Source organism: Triturus cristatus, chromosome 3_1, assembly GCF_964204655.1.
Source record: "Triturus cristatus chromosome 3_1, aTriCri1.1, whole genome shotgun sequence".
Classification (NCBI taxonomy): Eukaryota; Metazoa; Chordata; class Amphibia; order Caudata; family Salamandridae; genus Triturus; species Triturus cristatus.
The window spans coordinates 461090416-461116046 of NC_140583.1; positions in this window are offsets into that span (position 1 = coordinate 461090416).

Genomic DNA, 25631 nt, shown 5'->3' on the forward strand with positions numbered 1-25631 from the left:
ACGGTTGATGAGTGGAAATACCACCGACCGCTGGCAGTGTGCTGTTGTGATATGACACAAGGGATTGGACACTTGCACAACCTTAAGAGAACGTGAGGCACCACTGCGTGTCGCTGAGGGTGCGGGCGGAGGGGAGCAAGAGGGCCGGGTGGCAGATCCGACGGGTCACCGGGGGATTCTGTTCTCGCCGGGGCAAACAGCAGAGGTAACAGCTTCCGAGGCTACCATTGACTGTTTAATTCCCCCCCTCTGCAGACGGTGGACAGGCCGGGCATGCTGGCCCCAGGTGGAATTGTGAGACTCCCATTCAGTTCCCAGAAAATGAAACCAAACAAGTATGCTCTGCCTAGGGGGCTGGCATCTGGGTCTGGGACAGCGGCGGTGGAGTTGAACCCAGAAGACTCACTGGCCCAGACGGCTCCAAAACTCATGCTGCAGGCCGTCATGGCAGCGATACAAGGGGTCAAGACAGATCTAGTGGGAACGATCGATTCAGTTACCACAGAGGCCTCCCTGCTGTGGGCAGACCCGAGGAATATGAGCGTCCGCATGGAGGAGGTGGAAGGAGTGGCTACAGGCCTGGTGTCGGACATGAAGGCTCTTCAAAAGCAGGTCCACGAACTACCTCGAACACTAAGGCCCTGGAGACCATGCTGGAAGATCAGGAGGGATGCTCCCAATGCATTAACATCTGAATTATTGGGGTGCCGGAAAAAGCAGAGGGACCAGCAGTAGATCCATTTGTGGAAGATCTCATACTGAACAAGTTGCACCTCAAAAGCTTGTACAATTAATTCCCCACGGAGAGGGCTCATCAGGTCCCGGGAGGGAACCCGGCGTGACAGGGGCCCTGACACATTCCATAATAGCGAAAATATTTAATTACCACGACCGGGATGTAATCTTGCAGACAGCACGAAATGCCCCACTGCTCCAGTTCGAAAATGCTAATATCTCTTTCTTCCCAGACTTCACCCTGAATGTACAGCAGCAACCGCAGAACTTTCTCGAAGTGAAGAAAGCCCTCTGGGCAAAAGATGTCAAATATGCCGTGCTCTTCCCCGCAACATTCAGGATTGAAGCAGATGGTAATGTGTGGAGCTTTCCCACTCCAGAAGAGGCATGGGACTGGCTGGACGGCTGGAGGTTGGTGGGACAACAGCAACGACAAAAGAACTACAACTACAGCAGGTCAGAGGCGGCGGAAGCAGGAACGCCAGCTGCTGGTGGAGAAGGACTGTAATGTAACATTAATCCTCTTTCATTTGGATGGGTACGACCAGGCGGCCTAGACCACGGATGCATCACGGCCGAGACATTGGGAGAATCATGCTGATCTGTGGGATTGGAGGAGAGCAGTCGCCCGACCTGGCAGCTGCTTGAACTGGAACCAAATATATAGCTAAGATGTTATCAATTATCTCTGAATCTGATAAAGCTTAATTGATTGTGCTTAGTATTTGTTGAAGTTGGCTTTGCACTTAATTTCATATACAGGGGGGCTAAGAGGGGCGTTCGATGGACCTTCACCCGATTAGTTGTAGTATTGTTATGGGGCGACAGGCACTCTGCAAATTGGGGTGGTGGGAGGTTTTATACTCACAGTGCATGGTAGCAGGGTGTGGGGGAATGACATGTTGTGGGGTTGTATTGCCATATTTCAGATGGCACGGTTATGTAAAGGGTATAACTTGAAACACACTGGCACACTGTACAATCGAGAGGGAGATGATCCCACCCATCTCTGCTGTAATAGTTGGGCACCTACCTAACCTCCACTGTGATATCCTAAATGCCTCCTTTAAAGAGTAGAGAGAATATGCCGGCCTAGTCTTCTGCGCTCCCTCGCATGGGTTCGAATCTGAAAATTATGACCTGGAATGTCAACGGGCTTGGTAATATAATCAAAAGCATGATGGTGCTCCAAGATCTACGTAGGCAAGCACTAGATAATGTCCTGCCGCAGGAAACGCACCTAATGGGCTACACATACAAACCTATGGACAGATTTGGGTACAAACTCCTGGCACATGCGGGCTTCACGACCGGGTCACATAGAGTAGGGATCCTGGTTAGAACAGCATTTTGCTTTTTACCTTGAAGGGTTTAGGATGACTGACTGGGCCCACCCATCTCTGCTGTAATAGTTGGGCACCAACCTAACCTCCACTGTGATATCCTAAATGCCTCCTTTAAAGAGTAGATAGAATATGCCAGCCTAGTCTTCTGCGCTCCCTCGCATGGGTGCAAATCTGAAAATTATGACCTGGAATGTCAACAGGCTTGGTAATATAATCAAAAGCATGATGGTGCTCCTGGATCTACATAGGCAAGCACCAGATATTGTCCTGCTGCAGGAAACGTACCTAATGGGCTACACATGCAAACCTATGGACAGATTTGGGTACAAACTCGTGGCACATGCAGGCTTCACGACCGGGTCACATAGAGTAGGGATCCTGGTTAGAACAGCATTTTGCTTTGTACCTCGAAGGATTTAGAATGACTGGCTGGGCAGATATGTGGCATTGACTGGGAAGTGGGAGGACCAAATTATAAATGTGTGCTCGGTGTATGTACCGCCGAGGCTCCATGCCAAGACTCTACCCGAGCTGAGTGCAATGTTGCTGGAATTTTCTGTGGGCATCTTAGTGCTGGGGGGTACATGAATGCCACGATGCACCCGCAGCGGGACAGAGTGTCTTGCTCCGAAAAAAGGACCGGCACAAACTCATTACGAACATTTGCAAAGTCTCTCGGCCTGGTGGATCTTTGGTGGGAACATAACCTTATGTCCCAGCAGTACATGTTCTACTTAGTGTACCATGAGGGGTACTCCAGTCTATTTAATGACAAATGCGACAGATGCACGGTGGTTTAGAGAGGCGACTCATAGGGCACGGGGCATATCTGCCCACTTATCGGTGGAGGTGCGGTTGCAGGGACTCACTAAATCGAACGTACTGTCACCATGACTGGGCCATGGCTCTTTAAAGACAAACAGAATAGAGATAAAATACGGGAATGAACAGAGCAGTATTACAAAGATAACGTGGGTACAGTGGAATCGGCGGGTGTGCTATGGGAGGGGGGGGGGAAAGGAAGGAACAGAGTCTGCAGTATGACAATCTGGAGAAGGATATTATTAGACTAGAAATGACCACAAAGGAATCCGAGACGCCGAATGCAATGATTAGGAATCAAATCCAGATCCTAAAAAAAGAATTGCATTACATAGCAGAGAAGAAAGCCAGGGCGCATGATAGGGCGACCCAGAGACGACGACTATGAGGTGGATGTTAAAGCAAACAAATTAATGACATGGCTTGAAAGAAGGGACAGGGCATGGAACTCGGTGATGGAGATACGGTCTCCACAGGGCGAAACTTGTACAGCGGGAGAGCAGATTTTTCAGATTGTACTGACTTCCACGTTAACAGCAGAGGACAGGGAGGCACTGGCTAAAGATCTCACAGGGAGGAGATATTTGGAGCAGTTCGAGATCTCCAGTCAGGTTAGGCGGCTGAACCCAACGGCCTACTGTCAGAATTATATAAGGGAGTGGCTTCAGTCGTGGTGCCGCATATGCTTAGCATGTTTCAGGAGGTCCTAGAACAGGACGGCCTTCCAATGGATAACGACTGGCCACAATTGTGGTCATCCCAAAACAAGGTAAACAAGCCCCCTTGCCTCCCACCGATGACGGCACGTCATACCGGCCTATCTTGCTCTTAAATATGGAAGCAGAAGTGTACTAGCGACTAGATAGGGCGGAAGACGACGCAGAATTGTTTTTATTGGTTGCCCATATGGCATTTGATAGTACTGAATAGCCATACTTGTTGGTGGTGTTGGAAAGGTTCGGAATCAGCCTGTCTGTGCCTGGGTTCAGCTACCCTACACCAACCCGCTGACCAGGATGCGAGTGAATAGGGTGCCGGTAGCTCTGCTTAAGGGCACAAGACAGGGATGCCCACTCTCCCATATGCTCATCTCCATAGCCTTGGAACGTCTGGCAGCGTGGGTTAGGAGTGACCCACTGATACGAGGAATTTCCGTGGTGGACTGGATGGGAAGAAAAGATAAAGTTATACACCGATAATGTTTTGCTCTATGCAATGAACCTCCAGTTCTCGATCAATTACATACTACACATATTCCAGCTGCTCTGCAGTTATTCTGGTTATCAGATCATTTGGGACAAGACCCTTGGGTTTGTGTTGGCTGATTGCACACCGGCCCTGCTGTCCAGTGGGAAAGCGCTACTGATGAAGGACAAGTTTAAATATCTGGGCATCACAATCTCCAAGTCGGGAAGGGGGTTCCTAGACAATAATTTATGCCCACAACTATATGGGTTGCACAGGGATGTGATGCACTGGAGGAAACTGTCAATGTCGCTATTGGGAAGGGCGGCACTTTTTAAAATTATGGCATTGCCACGAATAATATATGTACTTCAGAACAACCCTTGTAGGATACCAGTGGACGTCTTCCAGAAGATCGACCATGAAATACGAAGCTTCCGTCGGATGGGAGAAGCTCCAGGATAGCTTTACACAAGCTGCAGAGGGAAGTGTTTGAGGGTGGGGTTAGCAATTCCTGATAGAAGGAAATACAACCGGGTAACGCAGTTAGTCACGATTAAAGCCTGGGTGTTTGCAGGACAGGAGGAACCAGCCTAGAGTGGATCACTATGCAATGGGACAAGATGAGGGGAAGAGGGTTACCTTGCTGCTCTATACAGTGGAAAAATAGAAAAACGACTTCCTCCGCACACACAAACAGTGCTGCGCATATGGAGAGAAGCGATTAAATTCCGGTGCTTGAATGGGAGACTTACCGAAAGGACTCCCTTGTGGGACAGTGATCTCCTGAGGGAGGTTGGCAGACTAAAGCGTTTCCGGGCATAGGGGCTACTTGAGATAGACCACCTAGGGGATATTTGGAGAGGACAAACGATGGCGGAATTTGAAGACTTACAGGTAGAATACCAGATGCCTGAATCAGAATGGTTCTAATATTTGCAATTAAAGCATGCATTGTGAACCCACATTTCGGTGGGCGAACGACTACCAGAAAATACGCAGTTTGAAGATAGCGTATTACTAACATCAATACAAGATGAGGCCATCTCCCTGATATATAAAAAAATAATAATGAAAAAACACCCCACACTCCCTCAGAATACTACGAGAAACATGGGAGGCAGAGGTGGGCATACTGGAGGATGATGACTGTACAAAGGCAATCCAGAGTCAAGAGAGGTGGCCATAAGGGCACGGTTCCACCTTATACAACTTTGTATTCTACACAGATCATATACCTCCAGGGCGCTGCTACATAGAATGGGTCGTAGTGATAATACACACTGGATGACAGGCTGTATGGAGGTTGGCACTTTCTTTCATACACTGTGGACCTGCCCTCGAATTCAGCAATACTGGAGGGGAATCGTGTGATTCACGTCCGAGGTAGTGGGTCACGAGGTTGGACTGGAACCCGAATGGCATATACTATGTGTGAAAGGGTAAGACCCGTGGCCGAAGTACACACAAATATGGTTAATGTGTCATGGTTCCAGCCAGGGAAGAGTAGCGGTGCGTGTGGTGGTATGTTTGGCAGTTTCCGGTCTATGGTTGGTGCGCAGGACGGCAGGGCAGGCCAGCGGTCTAGCGCTCCAACCAGGAAGCGCACTCAGTCTGGTGGGATGCACTACCGGGTGAGACCGCATAAAGCCGCGATATTCTAACCCTTCGGTGCTTCCAGTACTGTTCCTGATGAGCCTGCCTTTGTGACCCACGACCAGCCTACGGACGCCTAGGAGTTCCGACCAGCCCGAGACCTCCGCCCTTGCCGCCGCATGTTGGCGTTCTCTGTGCTGACAACAGCCCCCAGATTCTCTGGCGCCTAAACCGCGACACGCATTATACGCGTGGTCACGGGTTTCTTGACACTATCCCCACAGCGCAGGAGTGCCTTGTTTTACGAGCCCCGCGACACGCTCAGAGAGCGCATATTTGCTGCTTCTTGTTTATTTCCCCACAGCACAGGAGCGCCTTATTTTGTCACATATTGTTTGCCTTTGCGGCACAGGAGCACCTTATTTTGTTACAGCGCGACACGCACAGGGAACGCGTGTTTGCTGCTTCTTGTTTGGTCCCCCACAGCACAGGAGCGCCTTGTTTTGTCACATATTGTTCGCCTTTGCGGCGCAGGAGCGCCTTATTTTGTTACAGCGCGACACGCACAGGGAACGCGTGTTTGCTGCTTCCTGTTTGGTCCCCCACAGCGCAGGAGCGCCTTGCTTAGCGACACCACAACACAGACAGGGAACGCGTGATTGTGGTTTCCTTTGTTCTCACCACCCAGGAGTCTTCCTTGTTTTTCTTTACATTTCTACTCTGCTGCCACGCAGGTGAGCGTGGCAGCCCTTCCTTCTCCCTTCACTGACGTTTGGATCGCTGATGCCATCTTCTTCCAGTGCTGCAGGAATTGGGGTATATTGTGCCTGTCCTCGAGTTGTTCCTTCTCCAACCTTTGTTTCAGGTGACTATACTGACCTTTACTCAACGTTCCTTGCACTGGTGTGAGTGTTGCGTGTATGACACAGCTAGAAGAGTGGGCAGGCACACTAACCGATTGGTTCATCTTTTATGTAGCTGGCGATACCGAGACAGGTGCCCTCACCAAGTCTTCACAGACGACGTCCCTTCCCACCACCTTTTGACTCTTTCCCCTGGTCCCATCCTTGCCTTGGTCTGTATATCCACCTTGATAGGGTAAAGAGGGGGACGGAGGAGGTTGTTTGCGTCGTCCCTGAGAGATAGCCCCACGAGCATCCCAGGTAAGCATTGTGGGGTTCTGACATAATGGTGGCGGATATAGTGGGCAAAAGAAATAGTGCAAGGACTTGGGGTACGGTTAAAACTCCCGGGGTTGCAGTGTAAGGCAAAAAATATTGTAAATCAGGGATGTGGCTGCCCGAGGAAGTGGGGCAAGAGTGGAGTGGGTGGAGTACAGAGGGACCTGAAATGTTTACACGGTGGACGATACTATGAGGGGGAGGGCTGTATGGAGGTCTCAAAAAATTGTAACGAAATTTTGTGGGGATGGAACATATGAAATCTACGCTGTATGGAAATGATTATACTGATCAAGAGCAATGTACCAGATGCCCTCATGATACTTATCAAATTATTCGGTACATCAAAGTGTGTTGCCAAGTCTCTGTTTGATAAAAAGCCTTTCAGAAAAAAATTATTACTAGCAACTGTTTGTAAGGAAAATGCTACTTACCCAGTATGCATCTGTTCTTGGCATATAGAGCTGTAGAGTCATATGCTGTGCATATATCACCATCTAGTGTTGGGTCCGGATATTTGCACTTTGTTTTTCTTCGAAGAAGTCTTTTCAGTCCCAAGATAGGCGACTCCTCCTTTCAGTGATAGCGCTCATGGGCATTGACTCCATTGTTACATTGTTTTCCCGCAGAGGGTGATAATGGAGTTAGTAAGAGTAGTAAAAGGAGATGTCAATGAATGCATGTATCTAAGTAAGATGTCAGTGCAACAGGTAAAGGTACTTGATGAGGTGGGTGGGCGCTTATGACTCTACAGCTCAATATGCCAAGAAAAGGTGCATACTGGGTAAGTAGCATCTTCCGATCGAGGCATATGAGCTGTAGATCATATGCTGTGCATAGACTACAGAGCAGTTATCTCCCAAAGTGGTGGCTAACCTGTAGCTGTTGCAGTTGTTTGAAATAGTGTACATAAAACTGCTTGGCCCACACTATCTTGCTGTCTTGCTAACACATCTACACAATAGTGTTTTGTGAATGTGTGAGGTGCAGACCATGTTGCAGCTTTGCATATGTCATCTATGGGTATATTTCCTAAGAATGCCATAGAAGCCCCCAGTTTGCGTGTAGAGTGTGCTCTAGGGGAAACTGTTAATGTTTGTTTTGCTTTTGCATAGCATATTTGAATGCACTTGACTATCCACCTTGCAATACCCGATTTTAATATGGGAATGCCTTTATGTGGTACAGCAAAAGCGACAAAAAGTTGGTTTATCTTACGGAAAGGTTTTGTCCTTTCTATGTAATAAAGTAATGCTCTCTTCACATCTAAAGTGTGTAGGGCATGTTCAGCCACAGATTCTGGTTGAGGTAAGAACACAGGTAACTCAACAGATTGATTGATATGAAAGGCAGAAATGACTTTAGGAAGGAATTTAGGATTGGTCCGAAGAACTTCTTTATTTTGGTGCATCTGTAAAAAGGGTTCTTCTATAGTTAGTGCCTGAAGCTCACCGACTCTCCTTAGTAGTGTAATCGCCTATGAGGAAAGCTACTTTCCACGTGAGAAATTGCAGTTCACATTTGTGCATTTGTGCAATTGTGGACCCATTAGCCTGGTTGAGATTCCACACTGGAGCAGGAAGATGTCTTGGGGGACTGACTCTTTTGAGTCCTTCCAGAAAAGTTTTGATGACAGGCACTCTAAAGAGAGATAGAGGTCTATTCTGGAGGTATGCAGCTATTGAAGCCAAATGTAAGCGTATGGATGTGTACGCTAAATTGGAATGCTGTAGATGTAACAAATAACATATAATGTTTTGAATAGAAGCATTAAGCTGTAATATACTGTTAACACAGTATATTACAAACCGTTTCTACTTTGCTGCATAGCAGGCTCTTGTGGTAGGACATCTAGCCTCTTTGATAATATTCATGCAGTCTGGTGGTAGATTAAGGTAGCCAAACTCTAAGACTTCAGATGCCAGATCGCCAGGTTGAGTTGACTGGGGTCTGGATGTCTATGTCTCCATGGCTCTATGTGAGGAGATTGGATGCAAGATGTAGTTTTTGATGAGGAACTACGGACAGTTCCAACAAGGTTGTGAACCAGGGTTGACGTGCCCACATGGGAGCAACTAGGATTAGTGTCAGGGACGCTTGTTTGATGGCATGAGTGGGAGTGGCGGAAAAGCGTAAGCAAATATCTCTGACCAATTCTTCCATAGTGCATTGCCTGTCAGACAATGGGTGTGGATGCCTGGACGCGAAGTTTGGGCATTTTGCATTTAGGTGTGTGGCGAACAGATCTATGTCTGGGAAGCCCCACTTTTGAAAGAATGGGAGGAGAACTTGAGGGTGTAGTTCCCATTTGTGGATTTGTTTTGTCTGACCACTGAGCAGATCTGCCATCTGATTGTTTACTCCTGGAAGGTGTTCGGCTAGGAGATACATTTTGTGATGTTGGACCATTTCCAGATGGTCTGTGCTAGCTGTGACAGCTGGAGAGAGTGCGTGTCTCCTGTTTCTGTATGTAATACATCACTGTCATGTTGTCTGTACGAATCAAGTCAGTCTTGCGTACCAGATGCACTTGAAACACTTTCAGCGCCAGAAAATTGCTATCAGCTCTAGGTGATTTATAGGAGTTATTTCTGCTGCAAGGTCCATATGCCCTGAATTGTGTGGGTTTGGAGATGTGCTCCCCAACCTGTCAGTGATGCGTCTGCTGTTAGTACTATTTGTGGAACCGGGTCACTGAAGGGCCGCACTTCTAGAAGGTTTTGTGTGTTCCACCACTGCAGAGAGTGATGGGTGCATCCGTCTGCCAACACTAGATCTCATTACAGACCCTGAGCCTGGTTCCACTGACTTGCTAAGCATTCCTGTAGGGGACGCATTTGAAGTTTTGCGTAAGGGGCTATTAGAATGCAAGACACCATCATTCCCAGTAAGTGCATGAACACACAAGCTGGTAAAGAGTGTTGAGGCTGAAACGGAGACAGCAAGACTTGTATATTCCGGATCCTGATCTGGAGTCGGGTATGCTAAAGCTTTTTGTGTGTCTATAGTAGCTCCTAGATATGCTTGAGTGTGGGACGGTTTGCAATGGGATTTGGATAGATTTACTGTGAATCCCAGCTCGTGGAGCAATTGCACAGATTTTTGTGTGTGGCGTAGACAGCTGTTGTGCGAGCTGGCCTTTATGAGCCAGTCGTCTAAGTATGGGAAGACGTGAACATGTCTTCGTAGATGGGGTGCAACCACTGCTAAACATTTGGTGAAAACCCTGGGTGCTGTTACTCCGAATGGGAGCACCTTGCATTGATAATGCTGGCCTGCTACCACAAACCTTAGGTATTTGCGGTGTGCAGGATGTATTGGGATATGAAAGTAGGCGTCCTTGAAATCCAGAGTGGAGAGAAAGTCGCCTTGCTGAAGGAGCGGAAGCACTTGTTGGAGTGTTACCATATGAAAGTGGTCCAACTGGATGTACAGATTTAGTTCTGAGGTCTAATATAGGCCTGAGAGAGCCGTCCTTTTTGGGAATTAGAAAGTAGAGGGAGTACACACCTGCCCCTTGGTATTGTAAAGGGACCGGTTCTATTGCATCTTTCTGCAACAAAGAGAGAACCTTTTACTTTAGAAGGGTAAGATGTTCTTGTGACATGAAGTGTGATCTTGGAGGAATGTTTGGTGGAGTGTTTGTAAGCTCCAGGCAGTAACCAGATTGGATAATTTGTAGAACCCATTTGTCTGATGTATTCAAAATGGGAAGAAACTGAGAAAGACATCCCCAGTCAGGAGTGGAATGATTGGGGGGTATAGAAAGGAAGTCACCGTTTGGTGTTTGCAGGGGAAGTGCGTGTCGAGTTACCTCTGCCTCTTCCCTTTTCATTGTTTCCTCTATAACCAACTTTAAAGTAACCTCTTGAAGAGGGCGACTGATTGTTGCCTTTGAAAAGAGGAGGAGGGATTTTCTGTAGATATATTATTTCAAAACTGCATCTGCACGGTTTTTAAATTTGGACATCAAGAGAGAAGGAATAAAACTTTTTTCTCCTGGTAGCCAATTTTAATTCTCACACCACAATATACACATGTGCACTACACCCATCACTTTTACAATTTCACACACTTCACATCTGACCGATTTTAGGAAATCCTACAAACTAACTATCTTTAAAACATCCCTGAGCTCCTCCCTCACAGTGAGGGGGTTGTAGCCCTTGGTAACACTAGGTTTTGCAACCTAGAGGAGATCCCAGATGATGAAGCATGTCAAATTCAAATAAATCTTTATTTCGCTATTTTTCAATCATAAAAGATGGAGCATGTCACTTCGGTGAGTGATGGGATTCCATCCTTTTAAAAGGATTCCCTTCAGGTATAATTGTAGATCTTCAATAGGTTTGCTAGACCCGTGGCTATTTTGTTGTGTTATAGTTCATATTTGGGGGCTATATCCGCGCCGGTCTTTAAATGTTCCCTTAGACCCTCCTTTATCTTTTGTGCATATTTTGATATATTTTTGGAGCCAACTCTGTAGAACGAGCGACAAAAGTATCCTCTGTTGGAAGGTGATTGTAAGGCTCCCATGGACTTTGGAACCTCAGTATTCTTTTTCATTTTTTCAGTGATGTATCAATAGCTGGACCAAAGAGGTGTTGTTTGTTAAATGGTTGGTTAAGAATAGAGGCTTGCACCTCAGGTTTAAATCCTGAAATTCTTAACCAAGCATGCCTACGAAGCAGTATGCTAATATTTACTGCCCAGGCTGCTGTGTCTGCTGCATCTAGTGCACATCTGGTAGAAGTATGAGTTATTAGTTTACCCTCTTGAATAAGGTCACTAGCTCTAGACCTATGTTCATCAGGAAGAAATTCCATGTGCTTCTCGAGCTCATCATAATGAGTTGTCATATCTCGCTAATAGTGCTTGAGCATTGGCAATGCGCCAATGATTAGCTGCTTGTGACGCTACCCTTTTGCCCAAAGCATCAATTAATTTGGACTCTTTATTAGGAGGAGGACTTCACCTGTGGTTTGTGAATTTGCTCTCTAACGAGCGTTAGAAACTACAAGAGAGTCTAAGGGCAACTGGCCTTTAATATATACAGGATCAGTAGGCGCAGATTTGTACTTCTTCTCTACTCTGGGAGTGATGATTCTTGCTCTTACATGTTCTTTAAAGATGTCATCAGAATGTTTAAGCATACCTTTAGCATTGGTAATGTTTGGGTAGCCCTCTGAGATGAACTTAGGGTTTCTAACAACAAATCTTCATCTAAAGCCTCTTTATTTGTCTCTAGCCCATGATACGGTGCAGTTCTGTTAAGGAGCTCAATATATCCAATATTATCATATCGAGGAGAAGGTCTGGATTGATATAATATACAATAAGGAGCTAAAGGGGCAGAAAACAGGTCATCCCCCACTCAAATAACAGTACACAACAAAGGAACTGTTCACATGGTGATTATGATACTCAAATCCCTATTAATTCGTTGTCATACATTTAGGCAATCTATTAGACCAAAGGTTAAACATATACCATCTATTCTGGTGGGATTTGGATCACCAAATTTGTAAGCAATTAAAATCTGTCTATTGTGTTAATTGTGACTCATGTCTCCCGAATTCAAACCCATCCCTGCGTGTAGTAAGCTATGGCTAGTTGAGCCAAAACACAATGTGAAAAGAATGTGAAAAAATGTGAAAGAGGATTGGTGGTGCCTCACGGTAGTAACACCATGGGAGTAAGCAGGAAGGTACTCGCCTGCTACCTCAGCTTCTCATCATGAGCTACCACCAATCCAAAGCAAAAATGTGTGACAGAATGAAAAGAAAAACGTAAAGACAAGGTGCTAGGGTGTGTTAGCAAATATTGCCTGTGCACCACATGGTGCGGCAAAATCAACCCCACAATTGAAACAGAGGAGTCAAAACTGTAGCTCCACCAGTCCCAATGTAAAACCGAGCTAGATCACACTTGCTATCAATTTTATTCAGTGCTGCGTGTCTGCTCATTAAAAACCGACGTTTCATTGCCAAGGGAAAAACTCACGGCATTTTCTTCAGGGTGTGGGTCAATCACTCCACCCTGCACCAAAGCGTGTCTATTTTAATATTCCTACGGGAGACACAAGTCAAAAAACATAAATACAGAACATAACATATTCAGTTGGCATCTGATCATAATTAAAACCAATTATTTATTGTGGAAAACCTCCCCCACATATTTGTCACAAAATTTACCGGGATATTGCCCGACTTGGGCACACCTGTACCCTCAAGCACTTGTGAGTATGTGCAATCACTATTTCACTGGCTTTCACAGTCACTTCCAACCGTCAATCTGCAAAACATAGCGGGGTGTAGTAAGACTTTGCAGTTTCAATATCACTTCATTGAGTGTCATGCTTTGCCAGTAATTTCATCTAGCAATTACGAAAATGCATTGGTCTCCTTATTGCACTCAACCCCCCCGTCTCAATAATCTGCTTCCACTTATTATTTCAATATTGGGGTCGTATCCATCTTTATCAATACCAAGAGAGAGAAGGAATATGCTACTTACCAGTATGCATCTGTTCTTGGCATGTAGAGCTGCAGATCTACACACTTATGCATAGATCGCCATCTGGTGTTGGGCCCGGATGGTTGCAGTTTGTTTTTCCTCTTGGAAAGTCTTTGGAAGTCACGAGGTAGGTGACTCCTCCCTTGGATCGTATTGCGCATGGGCTTCGGCTCCATCCTCAGATTGTTTTTCGCCAGTAGAGAAAGATGGAGCGTAGTAATAACAGTGAAGAGGCCCATGTGTGTGTTATCTAAATAAGATAACTGGAACAGATACAGGTAGCCGGGTGGGTATGTGTAGATCTGCAGCTCTACATGCCAAGAACAGATGCATACTGGTAAGTAGCATATTCCGTTCGAGGCATATGAGCTGCAGATTACACACTTGTGCATAGATTATATAGCAGTACCCATCCTTAGCGGTGACCACCGGTATCTGTTGCAGTGGTTTGAAATAATGTTTTGAGTACAGCCTGGCCCACACTAGCTTGTTGCTTAGTTTGCACATCTACACAATAGTGTTTAGTGAAAGTGTGCGGTGTTGACCATGTAGCTGCTTTGCAGATATCATCTAATGGGATGTTTCCTAAAAAAGCCATTGAAGCCCCTATTTTACGTGTAGAATGGGCTTTAGGGGGGAACGGATAGCATTCATTTTGCTTTGTGGTAGCAAATTTGAATGCATTTGACAATCCACCTAGCTATCCCTGATTTGGAGATGGGGTTGCCTTTGTGTGGTGGAGAGAAAGAGACAAACCGTTGTGTGGTCTTACGGAAAGGTGTTCTCTCGATGTAGTAGAGTAAGGCTCGTTTGACATCTGGTGTGTGAAGAGCTCTTTCTGCAACGGTCTGTGGTTGCGAGAAAAATACTGGTAGTTCTACAGATTGGTTTAGGTGAAATGGAGAAATGACTGTGGGGAGGAATTTTGGGTTGGTACGGAGAACCACCTTATTATGGTGCATTTGTAGAAAAGGTTCTTGAATAGTAAGTGCTTGTATCTCACTGACCCTTCTGAGGGAAGTGATGGTTACAAGAAAATCGGTTTTCCATGTTAAGAATTGAAGTTCACATTTGTGTAGTGGTTCAAAAGGAGGTCCCATTAGTCTGGTGAGAACGATATTTAGGTTCCACACAGGTGAGGGCGGCACTCTGGGGGGAATTATTCTTTTAAGGCCTTCCATGAAGGCTTTAATGGCAGGTACTCTAAAGAGTGAGAGATGTTGCCTGTTTTGCAGGTAAGCTGCAATGGCTGCGAGGTGTAGTCGAATGGACGTATAGGCTAGATTGCACCTTTGTAGGTGGAGTAAGTAGCCTATGATGTGTTGAATGGACACATCTGGACACATCTGGACACATCGTGGACCAGGGTCAAAAACGGACTCAATAATTCTCGCCTCGGTACCTACTCTAACCAGGAACACACTCGGCAACTCTGGGCATTAAGCTTGCCTCATCTCTACAACGGCCCCCCACAGACGCCGGGGATGCCTGGTTTCACCTTGGAGATACCCAGAAAGGGAACATCTCACAGGGATAGCCAGGACGGGTTCCCCAGCGGTCTACAGCGCCGGGACGCCCCGTTGCTGGGGCAGCTGTGCGCTTTACAAGTCTACAACATTTACATTTACATTTACATCTAGGGGATCGATGGTGTTGTTATGACAATAGACAACAAAACGTTTCCACTTGGCGGCGTAGCACGCTCTAGTGTTAGGGTGCCTAGCTTCTTTGATGACGTTCATACAGTCAGGGGGAAGATTTAGGTACCCGAATTCTAGGATTTCAGGAGCCAGATCGCACGGTTGAGCTGAGCTGGGTCCGGGTGTCTGATCTCTCCATGGTTCTGGGTTAAGAGGTGTCATTTTTGATGTGGTACTACCGATAGTTCCAGCAGTGTGGTGTACCACGGTAGTCTGGCCCAAGTTGGCGCTACTAATATTAGTATGAGAGAGTGCTGTTGTAGTTTGCGCACCACTAGTGGAATGAGTGGGAGAGGCGGAAAAGTGTACGCAAATCTGCCTGACCAGTTCATCTATATCGCATTGCCTTTGGACAATGGGTGTGGGTATCTGGCGGCGAAGCTTGGGTATTTTGTGTTTTCGTGGGTGGCGAAGAGGCCTATCTGTGGATGCCCCCACATTTGAAAGTACGGGTGAAGAACTTGCGGGTGAAGTTCCCACTCGTGGAGTTGTTGTGTTTGTCTGCTGAGTAGATCTGCCATAGTGTTTTGGACTCCTGGGACATGTTGGGCTAGGAGAAAGATTTTCTGGGATATGTCCCATCTCCATATGCTCTGTGCTAATTGAGAGAGCTGTGGAGTGTGTGTGCCGCCTTGTTTTTGAATATAATACATGGCTGTCATGTTGTCTGTGCGGATTAGGACTGCCTTGCCTGAAATCTGTGTTTGAGAAGATTTTAGGGCTAGGAAGATTGCTAGTAATTCCAGATGGTTGATATGGAGTAGCTTCTGTTGAGGTGTCCATTTGCCTTGCATGGTGAGATGTAATAGATGAGCTCCCCAGCCGGAGAGCGATGCGTCTGTTGTTAGTACTATCTGGGGAACCGGGTCCAGGAATGGTCGACCTTTGGAAAGGTTTGTGGTGGTCCACCACTGCAGAGAGCGATGGGTACAGGGCGGCACGCAGGAGACCCAGGCACCCGGCGGGTCCTAACTACAGACTGCAACTGTTCCCTCATTAGGCCCACACACAGAAAATGATCAATACTCCCGCCTTCACCCCCTCCCCCGACCCTTCTCCGCGCCTGCGAAACCCTAACACTATGACAGGCTATGGCACAGCTTTCCGACGCCAGACTCACTGCTTCTACTTCAAGATATGGTGCACTCCCCAGTTTACATACCCCCAGTTTGTTAACAGTTACCAGGTGGCTGCACTGCTATGACCTACGTGATACACCACAAAGGGAATATAGATACACATAGTGCACACTAGTGGGTTGGGCCGAGGAACAGGCATCGGTGGCCTGTTTTCTAACTCAGAGACAAAGCGGGGTTCATAACACCTTAGGCCTGCGAGTTCCGCTGACCACAAATGAAGTGTCTGTACACTCCTGTTCACAGGCCCACACCTACTGCATTTCCAATTGTGATAATGTATGCAATGTTTTTATTACAAATGCCAATAAAAAGAGTTTTCAGAGAGAGCGATGGGTACGACCGTCTACCAACACCAGATCTGTTAATTGACCCTGGGCCTGGTTCCATTGGTGCGCTAAGCACTCTTGGAGAGGACGCATCTGGAGTCTTGCGTGAGGTACTATGAAGATGCAAGAGGCCATCATCCCTATTAGTTGCATTAACACCCGAGATGGAAGGGAGTGTTGTGCTATGAATTTTGCGCGTAGAGCCTGAATGCTTGCAATCCTGGCAGGATTGGGGTAGGCGAGCGCTTTGGAGGTGTCTATAGTGGCACCTAGATATTGTTTTATGTGGGATGGTTGTAGATGGGACTTTTCGTGGTTTACCAGGAAGCCTAGCTGGTGAAGTAGCTGGATCGTGGTGTGTGTGTGTTGTACACACTGATTGCATGAACTGGCTTTTATCAACCAGTCGTCTAGGTATGGGAAGACACGAATGTGTTGTCTTCGCAGATGTGCTGCCACCACTGCTAGGCACTTGGTGAATACTCATGGTGCGGTTGTGACTCCGAACGGGAGCACTTTGAATTGGTAGTGTTGGCCGTCCACTACAAATCTGAGGTACTTCCTGTGAGCGTTGTGCACTGGAATGTGGAAATAAGCGTCTTTTAGGTCCAAAGTCGTGAGGAAGTCGTTTTGGGAAAGCAGCGGAAGTACCTGCTGAAGCGTCACCATATGAAAAAAGTCTGAGTGTATGTATTTGTTTAGGGGCCGAAGGTCTAGGATGGGCCGTAGAGTCTCGTCCCTTTTTGGTATGAGAAAATATAGGGAGTAGACCCCTATATTTTGTTGGTTGGTAGGAACGTGTTCTATTGCCTTTTTGTCCAGGGATTACCTCTTGCTTGAGTAGCAGTATATGTTCTGGTGACATTGGGCGTAGTCTGGGTGGAATGTTTGGGGGTGGGGTAGATATTAGTTCTAGGCAGTAGCCTGACCGAATTATTTGTGTTACCCATTTGTCTGAGGTGATGGTAGTCCAGACCGGAAGGAAATGTTGGAGTCTGCCGCCGACCGGAGTGGGATGGTCTGGGGGAAGTGGAGGGAAGTCATTGGGTAGGCGCGGTGGCAGAGCGGGCGGTGTTTGTTTTGCCTCTGCCTTTGTTATTGTTGCCTCTGTAGCCGCCTCTTTGGTAACCCCTTGTAAAGGTGGACTGAGTAGGGGATTTGTATGAAGTGGAAGCGGTGTGAGGAGTAGCCTCTGGATGTGCTCCGAAAGGAAGAGCGGCGAAAGGAGCGTCTGGGAGGGTGAGATTGTAAGGCTCCCATGGATTTTGCCGTGTCAGTGTCCTTTATCATTTTCTCTAGGGCCTCATCCACTTTTGGGCCAAACAAATGTTCCTGGTCAAAGGGATGGTTGAGGATGGAGGCTCGTACCTCCGGTTTAAAACCTGATTTCCTTAGCCAGGCATGGCGATGGAGGAGGACACTAGTATTGATGGCCCTAGAGGCTGTGTCTGCTGCATCTAATGGACAACGTATGGAGGTATTAGTAATTGTTTTGCCCTCCTGAATTAGCTAATTGGCCCTAGCTTTGTATTTATCAGGGAGATGGTGCATTATGGCTTCTAACTCGTCATAATGGGCCCCGTCACACCTCGCTAGTAGTGCTTGTGTATTGGCAATGCGCCATATATTGTCCGCTTAAGATGCAGTACGCTTGCCTGATGCGTCCAAGAGTTTAGACTCTTTGTCAGGTGGTGGTGCGTCGCCGGACGCCTGGGAGTTGGCCCTTTTCCGTGCTGTGGATACTACCAGGGAATCTTGTGGCGCTGGCCCTCTGATGTAGGAGGGATCTGTTGGGGCGGCTTTATATTTCTTTTCAATGCGCGGGTTAATGACCCTGGCCCTGACTGGGTCCTTAAAGATCTCCGGCGCATGTTTTATAACACCTTTAAGCATAGGCAATATGGAGGTGGTCCTATGTGTGGTGTCAAATGTATCTAGGAGGAAATCCTCCTCCACTGGGTCGGTATGTAAATCTACCCGTGGTAGTGTGCCGCCCTTTACAGTAAATGGTTAAACCCCAAGGAGTCTTCTGGTGGAGAAGGTCTGGAAGGGTAAAGATCGTCTTGTGGGACGTTGGGGATATCAGGGATATTATAATCGTCCCATGGGTCTGGGGATCCTGTGGAAGTGGGGTCCCCTGTAGGTATATCTTGGGGCACATCCCCTATGTCATCATATGGATCCCCTTGATCATCATCATCCGGGGATGGGGTCGGGGAATGATGAGGTGGGGGTGGAGAAGGTGGAGGAGGGGAAGGTGGAGGAGGTGGGGAAGGTAGTCTGAAAGGGGAGGTAGCAGAGTCCTTCCTTTTTGGAGGTGGAGGCAGAGCAGGTTTCTCTAACTATCTTTTTGATAGAGAGCATCAAATGTCCAGTTTTGGGATCCTTAGTTAGTGTTTTTTGTAAGGGATCCGGTGCGAATAGTTCTAGAGAGGTTGGTTGGTCCGACGACGCCGAAGGCGTTGGGGCCGTTGGTTTCTTAGGTTTATCGGTTTTGGTTCGTTGTTTGGAACCATGCTTGGAAAGCTCCGATTGTTTAGTAGGCGCCGAGATGGATTTTGGCTTCAAAGTGACGGTGCCGGTGGCCTTGTGTGCTTTTGTCAGTACCGAAGATGGGTCTCGACCCCGAGTGTTTCGGTGTGGGGCTCGGTGTCGAGATGGAGGCCAGTTTCTTTTTCGGTGCCGAAGAGTGTTTATCGGCTCCGACGGTGGGCTGGCTCGAGCCCGAGCCGCCCGAAGGCTTAATTGGCTTCTTTACCAGTCCCGAAGGTGCGGTGTGGGAAGCAGTGTCTTTGGTCTTGCTTAGGCCCGAAGGCAAAGGCATGACCGAAGCCTTTTTTGGTGCCGGTGAGGGTGGGGGTGGGGGTAGATTAGTACTCACGACCCTCTGTGCCGGAGTGATGTCCTCCACATCTGAATCGCCGGCTTCGGAGGCGCTGACGAGTCCCTCGTCAGTGTGTTGTTCTGGAGTGTCGAAGCCTTCCCTGAAGATGTCGTCCGGGATCGCCGTCGAGGAGTGTGCCATGGTTCTTCTGGCTCTTCAGTCCCGAATAGTTTTCTTGGACCGGAAGGATTTACATGCCGGACCGTCCCGAGCCTCGTGTTCAGGGGAGAGGCAGAGATTGCATACCTCGTGGAGATCGGTGTGGGGGAATTTGGACCCACATCGAGGGAACTTTTTAAATGGAGTCCTTTCTATTAGCCAGGACTGGAGCTTGGGTAGGCCCGAAGGCCGCCGTCGACTACGACGATTCGAACCGAAGGTCTTGGCGATGAGAGGCGCGTCGAGTGGGGAGATCGCGATCGAAATTATACCGCAAATTGGGGTGAGGATTGCGCGTCGATCTGGAAGCTGTTCGGAACCGGAGCGCGAAGATTACATCCGAGCCCGATGGCGGAAAACAAAACAATCTGAGGATGGAGCCGGAGCCCATGCGAAATACGATCCAAGGGAGGAGTCACTTGCCTCGTGACTTCCAAAGACTTTCCAAGAGGAAAAACAAACTGCAAACATCCGGGCCCAACACCAGATGGCGATCTATGCACAAGTGTGTAATCTGCAGCTCATATGCCTCGAACAGAAGAGTTACCGATACTCTCATAGTGCCTTTCTCCTAAGCCTCATTTACTCAGAGCCTGTTACCCGTCCAGCTTACCATGACCGCGTCGGTGTCTGGTGTTAACTCAGCATCACATCGGCCCGGTTTGGACTCGATACTTTTACCGGGCTTGGGCGCGCCGCGTCATCGCACGCGCCCAGCCCCTCCTTCACCTGCTCATTCACTGCCTATTGAATGCTAAACCGGCGCCATCTGTATGTATGTTTTTTGTCTTGTGTCTCCCATAGGAATATTAAAATAGACAAGCTTTGGTGCAGGGTGGAGTGATTGACCTATGCCCTGAAGAAATTGCCGTGAGTTTTTCCCTTGGCAATGAAACATGTCGGCTTTTAATGAGCAGACACACAGCACTGAATAAAATTGATAGCGAGTGTGATCTAGCTCGGTTTTACATTGGGACTGGTGGAGCTACAGTTTTGACTCCTCTGTTTCAATTGTGGGGTTGATTTTGCCACACCATGTGGTGCACAGGCAAGATTTGCTAATACACCCTAGCACCTTGTCTTTATGTTTTTCTTTTCATTCTGTCACACATTTTTGCTTTGGATTGGTGGTAGCTGAGGATGAGAAGCTGAGGTAGCAGGCGAGTACCTTCCTGCTTACTCCCATGGTGTTACTACCGTGAGTCACCACCAATCCTGTTTCACATTTTTTCACATTGTGTTTTGGCTCAACTAGCCATAGCTTACTACACGCAGGGATGGGTTTGAATTCGGGAGACATGAGTCACAATTAACACAACAGACAGATTTTAATTGCTTAAAAATTTGGTGATCCAAATCCCACCAGTATAGATGGTATATGTTTAAGCTTTGGTCTAATAGATTGCCTAAATGTATGACAACAAATTAATAGGGATTTGAGTATCATAATCACCATGTGAACAGGTCCTTTGTTGTGTACTGGTATTTGAGTGGGGGAATGACACGTTTTCTGCCCCTTAAACTCCTTATTGTATATGGTCTTGAGAACGGCAGTTTAGCCGTGAGAGCTTTTCAGAAATGTAGTTTTTATTAAAACATCCTACATAACAAACAACACTGTTTGTCCGAACAGAGGTTATTATATCAGTTGGCACTGATTTATCAACGAGGGTTTTGTTTCCCACCCTCCCCACTGTTTTGCCACTTATAGTAGAGCATGGATAAGTTCTGCCTAGCTTTTACTGATGATCATATAGCATCTATTCTTTCGTGTCCATCATTACTACCCAACGCCCCCCTAAATGGGACGTCATCAGCCCGTGATGAATGGGAAAGATGATCTAACACCAGGAAACGTCAAGTCAGGATTGCGCTCCATGGAGCATTAATGACTGAGTATCTGAGGGCAGGTGCAGCACCAGCAAGCCTCTTGGTCCGTATCGAGCCCAACATTTTTTTGGAGGACAGGAAATTCCGGGTGGACTGGAGCTACAAAGCAAACAAGTGCACCCGGGATTGGCTTGTCTTGATTATTAATACAGCCAAGAGGTTAAGTGAAGAGCTTCTTAATGAGATCTTAGAGATAGAGGAAGCAATCAAAGCAGACACTACTATTGCAGACATCAAAGAGCAACTAGCTAAGATCCAAAGTGACCTTGGGGAGTATCAGACATACATGGTTAATCAAAAGACCAAAGGATTAAGAAGGAATTTAGACAGATTTAGTCACGAGTGGGCTATTCCATACGTAGATCAGTATTACCAACAAGCCCCAGAACAGATATCACTCCCAACGGACGCCAGGGGTGGACGTCGACAGGGCAGGAGGACCCCAAATAACTAGGTTTTTGAGAACACGAGCAGTGAGGTCGAGGATTACAGTGCCCAACCATCTACTGCCAACCAACGAATGAGATTCAATCCCCAAGACAGAACTAACGAGGAATTGGGGGCTCTATTCAGGGTTTTTTTAGGACAACAAACCCAGCACCCTACAGATCAAAGAGGGGCCAGTCACAGGGGCAGGGGGAGGGTCCGTGCACGCCAGAATTTGAATTCAACATGGCAGACGTTCTCCCCGAGGATCACATGCAGCAGGGGCAGAACACCCCTTTGACCTTGAGCGATGGCAATATAGTGGTCAATCTCTCACAACATCAATTGACTGAAGATGAACTGAGAGTGCTTAATAAGGGTTTGGGGTATGTCCCTACCCCTAAACATGATGGTTTTAAACTTCGCGGTGAACTACATGGTCTTATGAGAAGAATCAAACTTAAAAAGTTTTTGGAGGGTAAAGAACAGGATAATCCCTCCATTTTCTCGACTAATCTGCGTTGCCCTTCACAATTCTGTCCACCTAATAACATGATTGGTCCAGAAGTGCAGGTTTTTGAGCAGAAAGTTCTTCATGATATTTCAGGTTTGGAACATAATATGAAGGATACCACACATAGTAATATGAGTAGTCGGGACTGGCAAGCCTTACAGAGCAATTTGGCCATCACCATCAAACCGGCCGATAAGGGTGGGGCGGTAGTGGTGATGGATACCAAGGACTATGAGATCGAAGTAGCCAGATTGTTGGGAAATCGTCACAACTATAGACCTTTGGTGAGGGACCCCACAAAAGAATTGCAAGCAACCTTTATCAAGTTGGTTACAGAAGCGAAGGAGAAGAGATGGTTGATGTACAAAGAGGCTGAATTCCTTATCAACACGAAACCTAGGGTGCCAGCATTTTATATAGTACCTAAAATTCACAAAACCCAGCGACCTCCACCGGTGCGCCCGATAGTGTCGGGGATCCAGTCACTTTTGGAACCTCTGTCGCAGTTTTCAGATTATGTTTTGAGAGAATGTGTCATTACACAACTGTCTTACGTTCAAGACACCACCGACGTGCTAAGAAGTCTGGAAGATGTAATATACGATCCGCACAACCAATTCTTAATTACCATAGACATTGAATTGTTGTACACAAGCATCCCCCAGGAAGCAACACTGGTGGCAGCAGCCCGCACCCTGGGGGAATGCGAGTGGTTTTATGACACCTCAGACATTTGTTTTACACTGCATAGAGATTGCTCTGACCCAAAATTTCTTTGCCTTTAAGGACCATATGTACCTACAGGTGTCTGTACTTCGATGGGGGCAACATTCGCTCCAAGTCTGGCCTGCATTTATGTAGGCCAGTTCGAGGCTTACTACATCAATCCTGACACCAATCTCTTCCAGAGGAATATTGTCCTCTGGAAGAGATATATAGATGAGGTTTTGTGCATATGGTCGGGCACAGAAGAGAGACTCAACGAGTTTCTAGAATGGCTAAATAGTCTTGATGAGTGTTTAAATTTCACATGGACTGTTAGCAGATCTTCAGCGACATACCTTGATCTTGACATTCAAGCAGAAAACAATAAGCTAGTGACCAATGTGCACCAAATCCGACCGATAAAAATTCATTATTACATTACAGGTCATACCATCCTAGGGCCCTCCGAGATAATTTGCCTGTGGGGCAGTTTTTACGGTATCGTCGTAACTGTTCCTCACTACAAATATATTCAGAACAGGCCGCTGAATTATCCAGAAAATTGGAGAATAGTGCATATCCCAAGAAGGTCATCAAGCAGGCAAGGAAACGAGCATATAACACTCCTCGTGCCGCTCTATTGGAAAGGACACCCAAGAAAAGTGGAGTGTATCCCGGTGGTCACTACTTTTGGCCCACTCTCAACCAAAATTAGACAAATCATCAGGAAGCATTGGCATTTGTTAAATACCTCTAATATGAGCATGCCACAGCCTCGCTTTGCCTTCAAACGATCAGCTAATATCCGTGATCGATTGGTGCACACCAGACCGAAACAAGAACTTAGAGACACTGGTGTCCCATGTGGTAGTAGTTCAGTATGTGAGCTCACAGCCCCGACAAAAATTGTCACTCTTGCTAGTAAAACAACCTGGTATTTGAACAGGTTTAGCAATTGTAATACCACCAATGTCATCTATAGACTTACATGTCTGTGCGACCTACATTATATAGGCCTCACGACACAGAAGGTTAAAATAAGGATACAAGAACATTTGAGCACACTGCGTGCAGGGAAACTTACAACAAAACTGGTGCAGCACTTTCAAACATGCGCCGAGGGATGTCTGTTGGGTTGCCCTTGAGAGGGTAATGGGGGGGACCACTACAATATGGAAACTAGACTCAGTACCAGAGAGGCACGTTGGATCTATCAAGAGGGGGCAGACCAGGTTGGGTTGAATGACCTCATTGAATGGAATAAGGTCAGCGTGTAAATCAGGAACGTTTTTTTGATTCTTTGATGTTCCTTAGGCGCTTAATGCACATGCTCCTATTCTTGATAAACAAATGAGGTTGTTTGCTGCAATAAGAATTGGTTCCAGATTCTAGCAGAATATACCGTGCTAATTATTAATCATATATTGGCAGTTGGCATCAGAATATACAGTTTCCTTTTAGGGGAGATGGTATGAATATCTTGAGCCCCCATCCTGTATGGAGGATGCCAGTATAATAAACACCATGTGAGGAGTCTTTGAACGACTATGTATGTTCACCCCGGGCTTAATAAAGTTATCGTGTTTTTAATTTATAAAAAACAACTCTCCAGTAAGTCTAATTAGAAAGAACTTTTTAGAAGTTTCAGAAATTTAAATCGCTACTGTCTGGTTAATACCAGTACTCGCACATTTGCGCAAGTTTATATATGTATACCCTGTAACATTGTAACGGACGGTATAATGAAGCTTAGTGCAGCATACACTTAACATGTAGTAGACAACACATTTAGACACTATGGAGAGACATACATGGATAACAATAGCCGGAGTATGGTTTAATTAAGTTCTTGATCTCCGTAAAAATGCCGATTGAAACAGCAGGGCAGCGGAGTAATCAACATTTAATAATGGCGCCGGTTTTAGCATACAATAGGCAGTGAATGAGCAGGTGAAGGAGGGGCTGGGCGCGTGCGATGACGCGGCGCGCCCAAGCCCGGTAAAAGTATCGAGTTCAAACCGGGCCAATGTGATGCTGAGTCACCGACGTGGTCACGGTAAGTTGGACGGGTAACGGGCTCTGAGTACATGAGGTCACTATGAGAGTATCAGTAACTCTTCTTTCTTCTCTCTCTCGGTATTGATAAAGATGGATACGACCCCAATATTGAAATAAGTGGAAGCAGATTATTGAGATGGGGGTTGAGTGCAATAAGGAGACCAATACATTTTCGTAATTGCTAGATGAAATTACTGGCAAAGCATGACACTCAATGAAGTGATATTGAAACTGCCTTTTTTTTTTTTTAATTCAATGTCTTACTACACTCCGCTATGTTTTGTAGATTGACGGTTGGAAGAGACTGTGAAAGCCAGTGAAATAGTGATTGCACACATACTCACAAGAGCTTGAGGGTACAGGTATGCCCAAGTCGGGCAATATCCCAGTAAATTTTGTGACAAATATGTGGGGGAGGTTTTCCACAATGAATAATTGGTTTTAATTGT